The 15515-nt window shown below is 43.6% G+C and overlaps 1 pseudogene across 1 annotated transcript; it reads right to left on the bottom strand.

The window, feature by feature from the left end:
- Positions 1–8733: 8733 nt before the first annotated feature.
- LOC309876170 (nuclear receptor subfamily 0 group B member 2-like) lies at positions 8734–13213 on the bottom strand (annotated as a pseudogene). Its single transcript has 2 exons — positions 12643–13213; positions 8734–8927 (listed from the first exon to the last, which is right to left on the bottom strand). The product of its transcript is annotated as a nuclear receptor subfamily 0 group B member 2-like (transcript).
- Between the last annotated feature and the right edge of the window lie 2302 nt (positions 13214–15515).

Raw genomic sequence — 15515 nt, 5'->3', positions numbered from 1 at the left:
TTCAACAACCAGTCCTTTGCTTCTCAAGTAACTCTCACAGATACAGATTTCAGAAAGCTGTCAGACAGGATTCAGCCTAATTCAGCATGCTGTCAGCCTCAGCATCTGGCAGCAGTCTTGGTACTCAACAGGATTAGGCTTAGAGTCAATCCGTAGATCGCCCTATTCTCTAGACTGTGGGTATCCCAGGAAAGATGCAGCTTTTCCTTTAGACCATTCACTAGGCCAAAAAATCACCGTCTTTGGAAGACTTCATGAAAACAAGGAAACTAAGCAAATGTATTTCTCTGGGGAGGTTGTGTTCAGTGGGGTTATCCAGGCTCTGGAGAACAGGTAGGCCACACAGTTCAAGGTACAGTGCGAGCTGCGAGCACATCATAATAACTTGACTGGCCCCTGGAGTCAGCATCACGTTGTGACCCCTGACTTGGATTGACTCTGCGTGGAAAAGGAGGAGCAACCATAAAAATCAAGCTGATCACTGATCACGCCGTATGTTTTTAAAACTGTGGAATAAGTAGTGCCATATACATGGATCTCCAGACAGTCTTTACAATCTGCACGATCCATAGTGGGTTACCACATGCCTGAAGCTAGGAAGACTGCTTATCTCTTACAAGGCTGTTTTCCTTATGATACTCTTCACAATCATATCAGAAATGTCAAGAGCTGCTTACTCAGCTGGATCCAAATCTTGAAGATCTTCAGGTTGTGCCTTTGCTCCTTTCATTGTTTTACAATCAGATGTGAAAGCCTGCCCCAGGAGAGGATAAATACGTTCTGAGATACTGTCATATTTTGAAATGTAACAACGTGAGCACAATTCAGTCTCACTGAGTTCTCCTTTTAAGTCACAGTTGTTTGCAAGAGTTGTCACAAACACTTTTTTGATTTCTCCTGAGCTGTGTCCAAGAGGCCAAAGTGCAGCAACCTTTGCATGATTTTGTATCTTCCATCTGCTCTCTGAGGGGGGTGCAATAAAGGCAAGAACATGACCAATTATCTGCTTCAGATGCAAAGAACACAGCATTATTACTTTTATTTTTACTTTCTGCTATTCTGCCTCATCTCCTTTAACAGACAATGTCAAACATTTTGCTTGATTATTTGTTTGCTTTCCCTGAACTGTCCAGGCAATACCCTATAAATATGTACTTTGCAGTACTATCTTAATGAAACCTCCAGGTCTTTCTTTTGAGGAGCCCCCCGTCAACTTAAAGAAATATTTCAGAATGCAAAGAAGGGATAATATTTCACTGTTAGGTAGAAGGAGAACCCTTGGCCTGAAATGATTCAAATCAATAGAAAAAAAAAAAAAAAAAAGTCTTTTGGGGACTCATGGGGACCTCAGGCACAACAGTAGAGGCAGGTTTTCTGTTGAAGTCAAAAACAAAATCAGGAGATCAGCAAGACCAAAGTGTATTTCCCAGGCATGTGATGGTTCCACGAAGTCTCCTGATCTATATGATATTGCCTCGTCTCCTCTGCTGAGCTTCTCGCATCACCCAGAAATGAGATTAGCTGGAAGAAAAATGTATCCTATTTTAATATGCTTTTTCTTAGCATGCTGAAAAGATAGCTGATGACAACAAGCAGGATGAGATAGAAAATGGGAGGAGCAGTTTTGTTGGGTATTGCCAGATCTGCAAGATCCTGGGCTGATTTACATTACAGTAGGTGAATGCTTAGGGTTGTTTTCCTTCAGGTGTGCCAGGAGGTGGTACAAGACCTACTGATGGTTTCATGGGTACCATCAAAGCTACTGCTTAGCGACTGCGTACATTCAGCTTCTTGTGAAAGACTGTTACAGGCAAGACCAAGGGAAAAACTACTCTTGCAAGCAATACTGTACCTGCCCAAAACAAACAACAGCAAGGGTGGTTGCCTAGCAGTTTGTAGGAAGAGGTCTAAGGATTTTCGTCCTTTCTATAAGGCTGGGATCTAGGAAAAGAAGCTGAAGGGGAAGAGAGGAAAAAGGAGGAAGAAGGATGAAATTACCAAAAAAAAAAAAAAGGACTGCTAAGAGGTGGAGCCTAAGACAGAGCAATGATGCTCTACATAAGGCTATGACATTGAAAAGGAAACAAAATGACCTCCAGGTAAAGGAAACAACAGAAAATCTGAGAACTGGAAAGTTCCTAACCATCAGATCAGAAGGCTCTGGCTGCTGTTCCATTAGGAACAGTGCATGCAGATAGCTCCTAGAAATTTTCCTGTGGAGTTTGATAAATTTGAGGATGTAATTGTGTATAAAATTGATATCCACAATAAGAGAAACCTGGACTGGATATTGTAGGAGGACCTTCCTAATCCCCGCCCTAATCTTATTTTCCTAATAATGATGCTGTTGACTCTCATGTATTGACCAGGACAGGTGCAGACAGACGCGTATTTGCCTCGCTTTCCAAGCCAACTGGATGCCACCCACCTCTGGAATCTGTGTAGCTGGAGTGGCCCAGGGCTGTGCCCAAGCTGCTAAATCTGTGCAAATGCATGACTTTCAGATCTGAATCAGTCTGCTTTTGCCTAACATGGGGTGTGGGTGAGGGAATCCACACCTGTCCACACCGCTGTGCCCTTGGAGGGCTGTGCAGGGCTCACGTTTGGTGCGTTAGAGGAGTGTGAAAAGTACTTAAATGGAGAGTGCAGGGACTGTACAAGCTGGATGTAGCAAAAAAGACTGTACAAGCTGGATGTGAAGAGACTGGAGATCCAAGAAGTGCAGTAGCAATGTTCACTAATCCAGACTATCGTAGCTTCATGCTCAGGAGCAAGGTGCAACACCTCTCTGGTCACTTCTGCATGCAGGTGTGAAGCTCTGTGGCATATTCTGTTGGTTTGATCCACCAACATCATGTATGACATATTGCCAGTAAAAAACGACTTAAATCTCTGAGAGCTTTCTCAGTTGTGCTGGTTCCTAGACAACGTTGTACAATGAGATAATGCCATTGTTCCTCCTCAGCAGAGCATCCCTTCCTTGTCTGTCATCATACTTCACATCGTGCTCCCAGAAGTTACATTTCTCCTCCACAAAAGTTCAATCCCTGTTCAATCCCTGCAGTGACCACAGCCTTCTACCACATCAAGTTCTGTTGCAGTGCATTGACTGATATTTGTATATTTGGAAGCAAATATTTGCATAGTATCGGCAAGTGATGGATTATTTCTAATTGCCAGGAAGATCCCAATGGGAAAAGATTGTTAGGTCCTTCACTGCATAAGAAAAAACTTTCTTCTGGAAATTCCCCTTCTGCCATCCTGGCTGCTGTTTCAGCCACACTGAATTTCTGATCTGCCCTCCTAGTAAACATCTATCTTTGCGTGAGTGTGCGTGGCTCGCACCATTTCCTCTGTGACTGAAGCGGGACCTTTCCCACGCTACATGAAACCTTGTGTTTTCTTGGCTCCCCAATACTACCTGCTAGCAGATAGCTGTGACCGTGCCTCCCTTTAGTGGAGAAGCTCTTATCTGAGATGAGATGAGGAGTGCTGCATCTTGCAACATTCCTGCTACTGCCCCAGGCAATGTGTGTGGATGTTTGTGGAAGAGGGGCGAGCAGGAAGGGTGACAACTTGTACTTTCAAAATCACAACCTCACCTGGGACAACAGCTGATAACAAGCCCAAGCAAAACCGAACTACTGCCTCACCCTCGCCTGTCCTGGCCCACTGGAAGAGAGTGAGGATTTCTGTACAATTAGTAACACTGTCTTCAGTGAGATCCTTTTTGTCATTAAAAGAGTAGAGGTTTCTTTATGCTATACCATTATTATAGAAACTCATGTCCAATTTTTTTCTCCGAGTTCGGCTATTTTATCAGTAGATCTATGATGGAAATATGTGGTGTATGCTTCCTTGTGTGACATTAATAAGTACAGCACCACGTCTGTCACATAGCCATACCCTACCACAGCTGGCTTGGGTGCAAATAAAATGATATTTACGACTGAGATTGAGTATGACTCATAACTGCTTTCTAGCAAAAGTGAAATTTTAGTCTTTGAATGAAGTACTTTCATTCCTACAAAAGAGGTACTGAAGGCATTTCACAGAAAAACGTAACAATATTGAGAGAGGTAAGAATAAAGATATATGAGTGAGATACCCCATGTGACTTTGAAGTCTGGTATTACTTAAAATAAATTACTTTTCATAGAGAATAGTGTGTCTTCTTAGTCCTGTCTGGTCAGGTGAAGACAATCACTGAGTTATCTCTGTTTCCAAGCCCATATCAGATATCTGTTCTTTATTACAAATACACCTTTAGCTGGAAACATAAACCTAAAACCTACTATTTAAAGAAGATCAGGACCGCAGGGCCAAGCACACCAGCAATAAAAGTCTTTAAAGTTAATTGTGTATACAAACCAAATCCAGATCACTTCTGCATTTATCATTACAGTGGGATTAATCTCACTTTTTGCCATCTAAAAGTTAAGCAGTGAAGCCCTGATGGTCAGGTAGGCTCCACAGCTGAATCAATAGGCAGAGGTAAAGCACTTCAGGGTGTGATTCACCCTAAGCTAGGACAGCTGTCTCAGACAGGTGATGCACAACACACTCTGAGCATGCTTTTCTTTCTTTCCATGCTCAAGAGAGAGTGCAAGGGACTCATTTGTAAGATGGATATAATATTTGGCATGTTATTTCTGCCTCTCTCAGCACTTCTTAAAAACATCTTCTTTAGTATATCCTCTTTTCATCCTTTCCCTGAAGTATGTAGGCCTCTGCTTTGCTTTACTGTGCACTATGGAGTATGCCACAGATTATTCACTTTCTGTGGGACTTTTTAAGGTGCTCAGGTGTAGCATTCACTACTTCATCACAGACATTGATTAATAACTTTATAGATCTGTCACAAAAGGGGGCAATGTGCAATTACATCTGCCTTCAAAGGAGTAATAAAAGCAGTAAGATGAGAGCTGTTGAAAGCTTCCCCACATTTTGGCTGCATGGGGACTGACTTCTCAGTGCTTGCAACGCTATGTGGCATTTTGTAAGTAAACCTGGAAGAAACCAGTTTGTTTTGACCACTCTTGCAGCCGTAAGAGCCCACTGACTTCTGCAAATCACACCTCTAGGTCTCCTATTTGCCACTGTGAGAAACAAAAACCTTTCTTTCCACATGGCACTGTCAGTAGCAGCTCTAAGCTGGGACACTCACCATGCTGAAGTGACTGGAATAAAGCCACCTGAGCTCACGTGGTTGCCCCCACACTGCAAGATGTCATTCATGCCATTTAGCTGTCAGACCCTTGCTTGGCACTGCAGACCCATTGTAACCCAGGATCTGCAGTGTCGGTTCTGCAACAGCAGCTGAGGCTTAGCAGACGGCAGGCTCCCCCGTTGCACAGTCAAAACTAATTCCCACAACACAGGCCACTCTTTGCCCCAAATAAGGCAGGCGGCCCGGAGGGGAAACCATACAAGGCTGTAATCATGTCATTAAAAGAGCTTATGATAATATTCAGGAGGCTGGAGTAAGGTTTCACAAGCAAATTTAATTTACTTTTTCATTCCTGACTTTGCAAATGCGGGTTTCTTCTAACAAGTTAAAAATATTGTCATACAATGTTTTGAAAAAGTCAGCAACGGGAAGAGGAGAGGTGTCTCTGAGCAAAAGCTCCACCTGGCTCATCAGCAATGCTAAGTACTTCATTTGGCAGATCTCTAGCTGTCAGCTCACACACCAAGGGGTGGCAATATTGTCACCTCCTGGACACTAGAGGGGGATGGATGCACACGCTGCTGGTGAATGACAGGGCCACATAACCTGTGCTTCTGCTTCTGGTATCAATTCCAGAAGCTAAAGGTAGTGGTGGCAAACCTTTTTCTCCTCATCATCTTTTTCTCTTTTTTTGAGGGATTCATGGTGGGGGGATTGTCCTTTATCTTCCCACTGCCATCTATCCATTTCTGTCTTCCATTCTAGTGCATTATTTCCCTTGACTTCCAAAGCCTTGTGCTGTGCCTTCCCTTCTTTTAGAGAGCTCCTGCTTTTCCTCATAGCCTCTGCTCATGATCCTTTACCTCCTGTTCCTGCCTGCCTTCACATCTTCACAGCTTCCACCTTCATCTGCAGCAGTTTAAGTAGAGTATGTGCAGGTCCCTACTCTGTCCTCGGCAAGGCAAAGGTATCTCAGCCCCTTTGAACAGGATGTCAATCAAATGATTGTTAACATTCATGCTCTCTGCTCTCAGGCCTATGGACACGGGAATGTTTGGTTACATGGAACTTTAGCTCAAAGTTGTGTTTTTTAATTGTGCAGGTACTAAAGAAGATGTGTTTTATGTTAAAGACCTGCTGAAGGACTGAATCTTGTACTCAGAGCAGAATGAGGTGAGGTCCATCAGGTCTTGTGGGAGTCCCCGCAGTGGCTGAGGCCTAGCCTTTGTGGCATGGTGGATCATCATCCACACCACCTTGAAACCCAGGGCTGCTCCCGTGGAGCACGAGGTGCTCCTCTCAGGGTACACAGAGACCAGCCAGGCCTAGCGAGCAGTCAGCCAACACGGTGTCGCCTTCCAGCTGAGCCAAGCCATGGAAAGCTGTTGGCACCGTGCCCTCCAATTCAGTGCAAGTTGAGTTGAAGCCATGGCATACCTTGAAGATAAAGTCAAAGATCTTGAAGCTGATTTCGGCAAGAAGTAAAGCTAAAGCAGAGACTGTCTGATATGCAGCCCTGCCCTGTGCTGCAATCACACATGGACATGGACCATTTGTGGTAACCAGAAGGTAGAAGCTGTCAGGACCTGGGAGGTTTTTGAGAGAGTCACTCTTCTGGTACTTCAACTACCATATGATATCATTGATACCAAAAGTACCAATACAGTTTCTGGAGATACATTGCTTGGATGAACATTTTTAAAATAATAGGCAAAAAACAAGTCTCTGGAACTAATGTTTCCATTCGCTAGCATGAACAGATAACCATGGAATACCCAGTTACCACCTACCACTTGATCTGTGGCAAGTACTGCTGAACCATTGTAACAAAAACTACTGAAAACTTCCAGAATGAAGGTTTCACACAGAGCATCAGCCCCCAAATCTTAATTTCCAAAATGTTTGGTTAGCTAGTAACATAAGATGGCAAGTTGTGTTTACTCCAGATGTTATCACTTCTGTTATCACTAGTACCCATGGGTTTAGTTGGTTTATCTTGGTTGGGGTTTGCTTTTTTCATTTATTTTACAATTTTTCCTTCAGTTACCAAACTGGGGAAAAAATGTGCAGTATATAGTCAAAACTGTGAGGTAGCAAGCTCTTCTTTTAGTTTCATCTTCTCTTTTTGATTGGTCTTCTTTTAGTCCCTTGAGCATCCATCTCTGCAAATATTTGTTGATACTGTGGATATATATATCTGTGAGATTTTCTTATAATTTTAGCTTTCTAAGAAAGCATGGATTGAGCTATCATACTGTTTGTCCTCCTGTCTGTCTACCTGCCTGTCATTTGGTGAACTTGAGCCCTCTTGCCAAGCAAAACTTGATTTGACACTCTACTGAAAAACTCAGAGAGAAACAAATTCCTCTAAGTTTCATGAAATCCATTGGAAGACAAATGGGAGAGGAAAGATACAAATTGCTTCCCTTTCTGCAGCTGAAGTATAATCTCGACAGGTTTTATCCTGATGGATGACCAGTCACATTTCTTGATGCCAACCCCAACACGTGCTGCCTCTCCTCGAGCCAGCCAGATAGGAGACAGGGAGATGCTGTGGGGCATGCCGCAGCTCTCTTTGGGATGGAGACGTGGAGCCTGTGCAGAGGAACAGATTGTACACATCTGTAGAAAACCATGTTTCATCGTTTCTGCTGTCCAAGGAACAACGTCTGCCATCTGTTTGGAGGAAAGCCATGGTAATTACAGAAGGGTGCTGGGAGGGCTAAACGGGAAAGGTCTTAAATGTGTAGGAAACCAGGCTACATTAGTTCTGCAGCTCATCGCATGATACAGTAGCTGTCAGTCTTTGTTAGTCCCATCCTGGAAGCAATTCTGAACAATGGCTTTTGTCTGCTCATCAGATTTATGAATCATAAGATTCATTTTTTTTAGTCAGGGAAGGACTATGTGAATAATGTATGCCCACAGTTCAGTGCAAGACTTAGAAAAAGAACTTACAGGAAAGGAGTTAGTAAGGGGAAGCTCCAACAAGTAACGACAGACAATGACTAGAGTTTTCAGTGAAACAGAAAAGTAGGCTGGGGGAGATCAGGGAGTGACATCCCAGGAGAAGGAAGGTTTTATTCTGATTTTACCATTGTGCAGCCTTTTATGTATCTATCCATCTTTGATGGGTAATGTATTGAATGCAGTTTACTGCTGCTGCTTTTCCTAAAAGCAAAAACTTCTGGAAAGCCAAAAACATATAGGATATGTTAACTAGTTGTAAAAATGTTTACTGGAAATAATATGGCTGGACCTAGCACAACTGCAGAATTTGCTTGGAAAGACAGTCTTTGGATAAGTTAGACTAAAGATTTTTGAATACACACAGAATCACGAAATGTTTATATTTCTCTGCTTTTAGTTCTAAAATGTTACAAGATGACTTCATCATACAAAAAATAAATATGGCTTACAAAAATGCATCAATGATTTGTTTGAAATGTGTTTAACATTCAAAATGTTCTCATACCTTCAAAATTAGGTATTGTAGAGCACAGAGGTCACCTGTTTTCAAAGCCAGTCTGGCTTGATACATAGGTTCACTAGAAGCACTTCATTTAAGGTGGCCTCTCATAGGATAGACCTGAAGAAGCATCTGTATCAATGTCATGAAGAGAAGTGATTAGCTGAAGTATCCATGCAAACCTGCTTAGGTTTTTGTTGAACATCATTGATATAAACTCCATCAAAGCTTGCTGAGCTTCCTGCTGCAGTGTTTGTACATAGGGGAGACATTTTAGGACATGACGTCCTGCCAAAACAAAAAGTAAAACAATGAATCTTGAGTAAACATTTTAGTTCTGTACCCTTCATCATTGTTGTCTGGCTTTATAGTGCTACTCTCTCTAGAAAACAACAAGAACTTTCTAAATGTACCTTTTGGAAAAAGAATATATGTGTAGTTCAATAATTTGGATAAACATTGTGCAGCATTGTAAGCACACTGGAATCCAGCATTCCCTTGCACTAAATTCAGCTTTGAAATGGCAACACGAGGTAACTTTGACATGGAACAGATTGAGAAGCTTTATAGCACTATTTATCCACCAAGTTATTCTGAGACTGTAGTCTGGATAGGTAGAAATATTCCAGCTCTAACCTAAAATGAGTAGACAACATCAGCAAGGTGGAGGTGGTGGTTTGGAGTAGCAGGCAGGCTGGCAGTCCAGAGTCATAGGTTTTCATCTACCCAACCCAATCTTCATTCTGTTGTTGCCTCTAGACTAACCTGGGACCTTGTGGCTCTCCATGCTACCCAGATGCCTTCATACACGGCCTAAAAAGAGCACAAAGGCTTCCTGTGAGATGTAGCATGACCCACAGGAGTAGGAGAGAGAATTATATTCCCTGGTTTTGTACTCTCTTTCCTTAGCCATTTCTGAAGAGGGAAAGGTCTCTAGTGTTGCTCAGAGATCCCTGCGATCTCTGAAGACTTTTCTGCAGTGGCCCTCAGTGTGCTTTCAACCCACCTCCAGCACCAAACCACGCAGTGTCCCATGCTTACTTGCTAGAAGGCACCATCATAACTGTGTTTGATACTGCTGGACTCAGTATACACACAGAGCCAGATAAAACAGCTCTTCTGGTACCTTTGTATTCTGTTCTCCATCTGTATTTACTCTAAAGGGGTGAGGGAAAGAGGAAATCTCTGAGCCATGTTTCTGCTTCATTTAGTCCTGAACCATTTTTATGTATCCCACTGATTCCTGACTGCATAAAATCTTGAACGTGCTTTCTGCTTAGGAATCATCCATCACTTTCAACCATACCTGGTTTCTTTGCTAGGTCAAGGCTACATCACAGGCAATGACATCTTTAAAACACAGCAAGTACAAAGAGATACTGTCTCTATACAGGGGCATAACATTTGATGCTACCGTTGAATTTAGTAATTTCACGTACTGATTATTTTACCATTTGAGTAAATTACAGTAAGTATGTTTAACAACTTAAATTAGTGCACAGGGAGACTGGAGAGCCCCCTTGGCCCAGTCTATGCATTGTACTGATGCACAGGCTTAACTTTAAACACTCAATGACTTAGGATTCAGTGAATAATGTGTCTGTTGCCTTATAGAGTCGTGGCCTTGAGCCTTGAATCCCTGAGTGCTGACTTCTGCCTCCCACCTCTTGTTTTGACCTATCCCCAGGCCCACATAGCACCTCATACAGTGACTGACTCCACACCTGCCTGGGATAGGGTCCCAATGACTTAGTCTGGGACATGCAGGATCATTCAATTAAGTGTGGAAGGTTCTGCCTTCCTGCCCTGCAGTAGGGCACAAACCTGCTTTGTGTTTTTTTTTTGTTTTCTTTTTGTTTTGTTTTTGTTTTTTTCCCCCCCCATCTGTAGCTGGCTGCCCTTTTTCAGCAACTCTGTTCTTCCTAGACATTGCTGCCAGAGGAGAAGAAGCTTCCACAAAGCCTGCAAGCAGGCTACCCAGAAATAAAGGGTTTGGAAAAGTCCCCCAGGAGTACCACTAGCTGCAAGCAGTGAGGAGGGTGACAAGTGCTGGAGTTTTCATGGAAAGAAAGTTGACAGGATTTTGTGTATTCAGGATGAAATTCCAATTGCTATATCCCTTCAAATCTGCTCAGTTTTCCCATTTGGACTTCTTTTATACGTAATCAAACACTTTTTAAACTTGCAGATAATGAGAAACTTGTTCTGAGATCTCTTGTAATAATACTCAGTCAAGTGTGTTCCCAGCTGCACTGCAACATATCTTTTATGACAAAAGTCCTCCTGCAGCCCCGATGGAGTTACACAGCAGCAATATTTTTCACAGGTCCCACCTCCTCACAGTGCAGTTGCTTTTCAGACAGTTGTCAGAAGCAAGAAGAGCACTTCCACCTCGTGCCATGCTGTTGATGTCTCCTTCCTCTTCCCTGCATCCTAGAGAAGACCTCGCAGCTGGGCCCTTCACCTTTCTGAAGCTACCGAGCTAAGGAAGGGCAATATCTTCTTTCCTGGATTGTTCCTCGCCACTCTCTCCAAGGCTCTGAGTCATTGCTACCTGTCTTGAAAGAGAAGGCGGGCTGGGATTATCTTTGCAACCTCGTGTTTCTGCTGCCTAATCATCCTGAGGAAATTGTGCTGTCTCAGGAGGGCCTACCCCCCGTGCTGCCTGCTACCTCTCCAAAGGGATTTCTTATGAAAGTAACCACAATCTCTGTGCCCCAAGAGATTGCGTAGGCACAGAGAAAGCCCTGCTGTGCTTGTTTTTCATGTTTCTTGCCCAAACGCTAGCCTTGCTGTGCTGCTCCAGCCACATTTCTGGGCACCTTGTTGAACTCTAACTCACAACCCAGCTCTGCACTGCTCCATGCCTGGTCCTTTCCCTTTGACCTGTCTGCTTTCAGTCATCCTAGCAGGAAATAAACCACACAGAGCAGGAGTACACGAGGTACCCTGTGATCCAGAAAGGATTTAGCATTGTCGTTGCTCGCGACTGCCTGAAATCCTCTTGGAACCGAGGCCTGCAAAATATTAAGATTTGGACAAACATCACGCCAAAACTAAGAGGTCAGCTGAAAATGTGCTGCATGTATGCAGAAGACATTTTCTGAGCCTGGTGCAAAGTGTTCAAAAAACATTAAGTAACTGTGAAAGAACAGCTGTTCAAATCTACTTGCAGCAAAGCAGGTAGAAGAAGGGCAGTTTGGGCTGTGTTAAAGCCCCCGGCAGCTGCTTCAGCCCAGAGTCGTCCACCTGAGATCCAGGGCTTCTTCTTGAAGCTCTCGGCTGTCTCTGCAGACAGTCCTCTGAAGGACTGCTGGGCCTCCGGGGAATCAGCAGTCGGCAGAAGGCACAGATCCAGAGTGTAACACTGCTGCTGCCACTGCTTTCTCCTTCATTAAGTGAAAATTACATTTTATCCACAGAGATAATAAAAATGTCTGCTCGTTAAACTGCGTAAGCCTCTGCAGATGAGGGATTTATCCTCTTCTCATCACACTGGATAAAGCAGACTGATTTTATTGTGAAAATTTGAGAAAACAACTTGTGCTGAAACGAATTCCACTGGTTTTCTGCTGCAGCACAGGCGCTCAACACAGTACAAGCCATCTGGTTGACATTACACATGAAGCAACAGAATCCAAACCCTACTGGAAATAAATACAAAGCCACTACAGCCTCTGAGCGGCCTATAAGCTGTTCACCGCAAGAAATACCGTGGAGCAACTGAAGCCTTCAAGCATCCTTTTGGTGTAGCCCCAAGTACAGCACGCTGCTGAAAGCACAGCCAGCGGCAGGGATGGCTGTGGAGGGAGGCAGGGACCCAAGCCAGGGCGGGCTGGAGGCAAAAAGACTTTCCATTTACATTAGAGGACTCAGAGCTCAGCTTTGAATGAGTCCCCACCTCTGTGGTGCTGACCTGGGCAACCTCCCTTCCATTACAAATGAAAATGCCAAATGTCCTCCTAGGCACTTAACCAGCTGTGTAATTTCCAGGAGAACTTACCAGGATGGAAAAGAATAATTCCTTTGAGATACGCGTATTCTCTTGTGCTTATGTCCAGGTCCCAGAATTTCCACAAGAAATTCTTAATCTTCTGAACTTCTGCTAAGGATGTCCTCGGGGATGAGCTGCCCGGTTCATTGCTAGCTGTCGAAGATTGATTGAGGAGAATTTTTTTCAATAAACTGGGGCCAGACACCTCTTGCAGGTCAAAACCCACCCTTTCTTGTGCCAGGCCCAGGACAAAAAGAGGGGCCCACTTCTGCAGTATGAGGACAGCCCGATCCTCTCACAGCACATGATAAAAAGAAGGCAAGTTCCTAACAAGAGTTAACATCTTCAGGAGCACTCCAGAACCTCTTCTGCACGTGGCTCCTGGCGTTTTCAGCCAACTCCTCTCATCCACACAAGAGCAAGGGCTTCTTGCTATGGAGTGGTGAGGTTCATGACACTGCTGGTGCCATTTATCCTCATTTTGATGTTCTTCATTAAGGATCTGGTACAGGATGCTCTCGACATGGCTCATCTCACACTGACACTCCCCAAATTTCTCAGCTGGACTCTCCCCCACCATGGAGCCAGCAGTGGGCTGCAGGTGTCCCTCCCATGGCAGTAAACAGCAGGCACAGGGCTATGCTCCCACAGCCCAGGAGAGCATTTCTGCCCAACAGCGAGGCTTTGTGCGCTTTTTAATACACAGAGAAGCAACATGACCCAGTCTGTAAAGCCACCTTGAACTTGTTTGCCCCAGGCTGCTCCCGCCCGCAACCCAGGCAGGTGGGGCAGCATTGCACAGGCTGTCTCAACCCTGCAGCAGCAGCAGATTTTCCTCTCCATGCACTCAAAGAGGATGCTTTTATTTATTGTTATAAGAAGCTACACGAAGACACTGTGGATGTGCACAATTATTTTTTGTCAGGCACTTAGCAGTCTCAGTACTTCACGCTGTAGTTTGCAGGATGTGATCCAACACCAAGGAGCTCACAGCTGAAAGTCCCAGGCATGTAAATCTCATACATCTGAATTACTTCATCTTCCTGGAGGTTTGAGAGAGACTTCAGAGAATTCAGGTGCTGTAGTTCATTGTATATGATAGCTCCAAACACTGAACATGGATACCTCTCCCTGACTTGCTGATTATTTTTCATACACGCTGTGGAAATAAAGCTGATGAAGAAAGAGCAAAACAGTAATTCACACTCTTGCATGTCTGAGCTTTTGTAGCAAAGCAAAAGCTGAACACTAGCATTGCACAGACTATTCAATCTACATCAGGAAGCATTAAACAGCAGGAACTCAGACTTGAGAAGAAATTCATCCCTCAAGTTTTTGCTACTTTGCACACTTTTGGCTGCTTTTATACAGGGAGAAGGTACCAAGGTTTTTCACCAAGCCTAGTGTTTGTGTATTGCTGCCATCTAAGCTCTTAGTGTGCCTTCCAGGAAAGCAAACATGAAAGCCACAGCTCCGAGAGCTTGTCCAGCTCTCCGTCTGTTTGGTAGCTCTCTTCTGTTGGCCGCTGGTGTGCTATCAAAGAGCTCGCTAGCCCTTAGCTTAAATGGCATGGCAACAGAGGTCCCCAGGCTGTCCCGTCCTCATCCTCACTACAAAACTCCAGCCGGGCCAAGGTTCAGTTCAATGAACTCTAGTTGCAGGGTTAATGCAATCTTGGTCTCTGCAGGAGTTAAGGATTGGCTAGCGGCTGTACTAGAAACAGAGTGAGCTTGCTAAAATTGTTCTTGCACAGAGTTTGCTTGTGAAAAGTTCTCTCCGCTGATTGCCTGTGAATATTGTACTGTGTAAGTAATTGAGGTAGGAAAGCAAACTCTGATAAACCCCATTCCTTCTCTGAGTCCAAAGGAAAAATAAAATGACTCCATTTGAAAAGAGCATCATTTCACAGTTCACCCTCCTTTCACCATCATGGTTCACTTCATCACTTCACAGTTCCTATTAATTGTCCTTATTAAAATTCTACCCCAGATTAGATTAGATCCTTTCCTGCTTTTTTTTTTCTTCTGAGATCTGCGTCAGTTATATTCAGAGCCCTGAAGTCCAGTAACACATGGCATTGGATGGATACCTTTTCTATTTATCAATTTATCATAGTTGATTTCTTTTGATAGCATTTAGTTCTATGAGGCAGAAGCAAACAGGGTCTTTCTAACAGTGATTCCTGGTACATTTTAATAGCTTTATGATTATTTACCAAAAAAAATACAGAGTATTCCTGTTACAGTAGCAATACTTCTTTCCTTTAATTCTTAAAAAGTATACTATTCATAAAACTGTTTTCTGATATCAGAAATCCCCATGTTTGGTTTTTTTTTTTTTATGTCTTTTACCTGTTTCTAGCATGATAGTTTGAGAATAAGACACACTCATACCAGTGTTATTTTTTCTGTTTAGCATTTATCAGTCTGCTTTTCAGTCAGTGAGATACACACAATTATGTGCTTCCACCAGATGCTCTCTGCAAACATCAGAATTGCTACTTGGGCACAAGTGCTGCTGTATGGGCAACAAAAAAATGCACCCTAAGTGCACACACAACATTGCTGCAGACAGCTCGTGGATATTCACATCACTGGGAACTGTCCTGCTCTGAGCCAGGCTGCCTCCTCTACCTGCCTCGCACATCCGTACTTTGCTGTAGACAGGAATGAGTTTAATATAGCTCTTCACCTTCATTGGGTGATTCAAAAGCAACGCAACCTTCTTCCTAAAATCCATGGATTTCTCCAATTATTTGCAATAATTACCTGCTGAGCCTGGCTTCCCATGGCGAGCAGGCTTTATGCTGTCTGAGCAGCATGGTCAGCAGGAGCTGAGGGATGTTTGTGGCTAGTAAATATCCAAAGACTTATTCACATTCT

The sequence above is a fragment of the Aythya marila genome (assembly GCF_965140915.1).
Source record: "Aythya marila genome assembly, chromosome: 3".
NCBI lineage: Eukaryota > Metazoa > Chordata > Aves > Anseriformes > Anatidae > Aythya > Aythya marila.
Note: the sequence above shows the minus strand (reverse complement) of the source record. Positions and strands in the feature narration are given on the sequence as shown.